Below are 4,665 nucleotides of genomic sequence, written 5' to 3'. Positions count from 1 at the left end.
CAAACCTTCTCGACCATATGTCGAGCCGTCAGAAAAGAGATAACCTGGCTAGATGCACTGACAGGCGAACCCTTCCACTCTAATCTAGGCAACTCTGGCATCGCCAAGGTAGCAGTCTTGGCATGGCAATCAGGGATGGCATGATATGGGGATAGCCAGTCCATGCCCAATATGACCTCAAAGTCGGTCATATCAAGCAAAAAAAGATCTGCTCTAGTCTCGTATCCACATAATGTGACCACACAGGACCGATAGATCCGATCCACAACAATAGAATTGCCCACAAGAGTGGACACATAAACAGAAGTGCCTAAGGACTCACGAGGAATATCCAGGAAACGAGCAAATGGAGATGACACATATGAATAGGTGGACCCTGGATCAAATAATACCAAAGCACCCTACTGCAGACAGAAATAATATATGTGATCACGGCATCTAAGGCCACTGCATATGGTCTGGTCATGAAAGCATAGAACCTAGATGGAGCACCACCTAGCTGGCCTCCACCTGCCTGGTCTCCACCTCTAGGACGGCCCCTACCCACCTGCCCTCCGCCTCTAGGGTGGCCGGATGGCTGGTGCGGCTACTAGTGCTGAAATCATGGGCTGATGACTCTGCTGCACTGCCTTGCCTCGGAGTCTAGGACAAAATCTCTTCATGTGACTAGGATCTCCACACTCGTAACAACCCCTCGGAGCGGTGGACTGCTGCTCTGAAGTCTGACCATGATGGCTTGAATACCCACCGTAAGAACCCTGAATAGCTGGTGGGCGGTAAGAACTATATGGCATGGCATTGAAATAGGGTCTTGCCGGAGCACTCCGAGGAGGTGGTGGTGATGGATATGTGGGCTTGCTAGGCTAACCCTTCCCAAACTGGCCTCGGCCCCCTGCCGGGGAACCTCTAAACTCCCTAGAATAACGGACCCTCTTGTGCCCCTATATCTGCTCTCTACCTCTCTGATGATAACCCTCAATCATCCGAGCTATCTCCACTACTAGCTGATAAGAAGTCCCCATCTCAACCTCCCAGGCCATAATAGCCTGAATACCTGAGTGCAACACTGCAACAAACCTCCGCACTCGCTCCGCCTCAGTAGGAAGTATCATAAGTACATGGCGAGACAACTGAGAGAATCTCGCCTCATAATTTGTCACTGACATCTGACCCTGCTGGAGCTGCTGAAACTGAAACCGCAACTCTTCCCTCTGAGAGGGTGGAATATACCTGTCTGATATACGACAACTACATGTCCTGGAGCCTGAGCAATAGGGGTCTGTGCTCCCCCTCCCGCCTGAGATTTGGTTGGGTCTGCTGGAAATAAACCAGCTTGGTTCATAGAATCCATGAACTGTAATATACGGCCCATGACCTCATGAAAGCCCGGTGCTAACATGAAATCGACCGGGGATGGCTCTACTGCGGGCACCTCGCCTTGCTCCTCAATAATGGGATCCTCCACTGGATCCGCTGGTGGTGCAACTGAGGCAACTCTGGGACATCCTTATCCCCTACCTCGGGCAGTTGCCCTCCCCCAACCTCTGCCCAGGCCTCTAGTAATAGGGGGAGCAGCCCCTCCCAGGTTTGGAACGTCCACCGTGTGCGTTCTCACCATCTATGAGAGAATAAGAGAAGAAACTCATCAAGTGCACGATAGGAGATGAATGAAGAGTAGTTTCCTAACACCCTATAGCCTCTTGAAGATAAGTACATATGTTTTCGCACTGATCCGCAAGACTCTATTAGGCTTGCCCATAACTCGTGAGACCTCGGGAACCTAGTGCTCTGATACCATGTTGTCACGACCCAATTTCATAATAGGCCGTGATGGCACCTAACGCCGCCGCTAGGCAAGCCAACTGTGAACTAGTCACATGATTTCCTCTTTTTAACAAATTCTTTTCCAAGTAATTAAACTTTTCTTAAATTAAAAGGATTTGATAAATAACAGATCAAAAATAAATAATACGAAAGCAACTATGTGTAATCATAATCATAGAATAAAATCAAAACCGCAAGTCTACTAGTGTATGCCAAGACTTGGTGTCACAAGTATATGGGCATCTAGTAGAATATACAAAAGAATACTAGTCTACAATCCGAAGTGAAATAGGCAGAAAAATGCAATCAAAAGAAAGACTCTGGTTGCTGTAGAACAGGCTCAGAAGGCAGCTCACCGTGAAGCCCCAAAGTGGTAATCAAGTGTGCGCGTCGGGCTGATATCCAGATGCACCTGCCTCAGATCCTGCACATTCAGTGCAGAAGTGTAGCGTGAATACATAAATAATGTGTACCCAGTAAGTATATAGTATAACCTAGAAGAAGTAGTGGCGAGGGGTCAACTTCGACACTTACTATGGGCCAACAATATAATATACTGTGAAATTCTAATTAAACATGATATATATAGATGACAATAGAACTTGGAGCAAGAATAATTAAACAATACTTTTACCGTAGTAAAAGCCAAATCATTTCCCTCAATTTAACTATTTAACCCTTTAAGTCAATGAAACGACATCAAATATAAGAGGGCTTCAATATTATCACGCACGAATTATGCCGAGGACGTACGACCCGATCCAAATATATATAAACATACACTGTGTGCACTGTCGAGGGTCAAACGACATGAACCATAGATGCATCTATTAACCTGTCGAGGCGAACGACCCACTCCTATGAGAGTAGTAGAAATTTACCCCGCTCGCAGAATATACTTGCGATGTGGTTGAACATAGATTTTTATCAAGTTATCATAATATCCCTCAATTCTTTCCAAAATAAGAAATTCAACTAGAAACTCTTAAAATCTTGATATCCTCAACCTCAACTCTATTCAAGACAATTAATAAGCATAATCAATTAACGATGTCAACAAAACATGGTGAAACCTAAAACTACCCGGACATAAGCATGAGTAGTAGCTACGTACGAACTCTCGTTACCTCGCACGTACGTAGCCCCCCACAAATAGAAGCACATATGAATTAAGTTCACCTATGGGGTTAATTCCGTCTTACAAGGTTATAAAAGAGACTTACCTTATCTCAAGCCTACTTCCGATCCAAGATGTTTGCTCAAACCCTCAATTTAGTGCCAAACTATCTCGAAACTAGTCAAATGGTATATAAGACAGTCAATATAGGCTCAAAAGTTCATATTCTAACTATTAAAGCGATTACCCAATCCGAATTGAAGAATTTCCAAAATTCAACCCCGGGCCCACGTGCTCGGAATCCGAAAATGTTTGAAGAAAATTGTTACCCATAACCTCATGAACTCAAATAGATGATTTTTTATCTAATTCCATAATCAATTTCGTGGTCAAATCACATTTTTATCCAAAACCTAGGTTTTCATCTAAACCCTTGATTTTACCAAATTTTTTACATGTTAATCTACCCATAATCTATGTATTTAACTCATGTTGTGCAGAAATTACTTACCTCAAAGTTCTAGGTGAAAACCCCCTTCCAAGAGCTCCAAAATCGCCCAAGAGATGTCCCGCATTTAATAAGATGTGCACGGGTCTCAGATGTCGCATTTGTGACACCTGGTTCGCAAATGCAAAGGTCGCATATGCGACAAATCCATCGCAAATGCAAACCTGGGCTTCTACTGCCAAGATCGCAAATGCGACCAAGGAGTCACAAATGTGGACACTGTTAGGATCGCAAATACGACCAAAGTGTCGCAAATGCGAACACTGCCCATCTCAGGCTTCTTCGCAATTGCGAAGCCTTCCTCGCAAATGCAAGGTTCGCAAATGCGAATAAATTCTCGCATTTGCGAGACCTGCAACAACTGCCAAGAAACACCAGAAAACCTGAAGTTTTTCTCATCCTTCCGAGCGTCTGAAACTCACCCGAGCCCTCGGGTCTCCACACCAAACACACACACAAGTCTAACAACATCATACAAACTCGCTCGAGTTATTGAAACACTGAAATGACATCAAAAACCACGAATCGGACGCCAAAACGCATGGATTAACTCATGAACTAAAAAACTTCTAAAAATACTCCCGCACATCCGATTCCTATCAAATTAACTCGAAATGATGCCAAATTGTGCTTGCAAGTCTTAAATTACATTACTGACCTACTCCAACTCCCGGAACCGGAATCGGAACTCGATATCAAAAAGTCCACACTCGGTCAAACTTTCTGTAACAACCCAACTAGTTGTTTGGAGCTCTAGTGCATCGATTGATGGTTTGAGGCCGTGTGTAGCTTCACTTCTGGTATTATGACTTGTACGTGTGGTTGGAATTGAATTTCTGGAAGTTCGAAGTTGATATAGAAAGAAAATTCCAATTCCAGAAGCTTTAAGTTGGAGGAATTGAATCAGGTTTGGTTTTTGAGTAAATGACCTCGAAATCGAAATTCGAAGGTTCCAAAAGGTTCGGATGATGATTTTGGACTTGGGCGTGTGTCCGGATCAGGTTTTGGATGACCCGGGAGCGTTTCAGCGGTTATTGTGGAAAGGATTTCATAAATTAGGGTTGAAGTGCATTTCAATGATATTGATGTCCGATTGGGATTCCGAGCCTGAGACTAGCTCCGTATGGTGATTCTAGACTTAGGGGCGCATCCGGAAGTGGATTTGGAGGTCCGTAGGTCGTTTCAGGGTCATTTGGCGAAAAAATAGAAATTTAAA

This window comes from Nicotiana tomentosiformis, chromosome 8 (assembly GCF_000390325.3).
Source record: "Nicotiana tomentosiformis chromosome 8, ASM39032v3, whole genome shotgun sequence".
Classification (NCBI taxonomy): domain Eukaryota; kingdom Viridiplantae; phylum Streptophyta; class Magnoliopsida; order Solanales; family Solanaceae; genus Nicotiana; species Nicotiana tomentosiformis.
Note: the sequence above shows the minus strand (reverse complement) of the source record.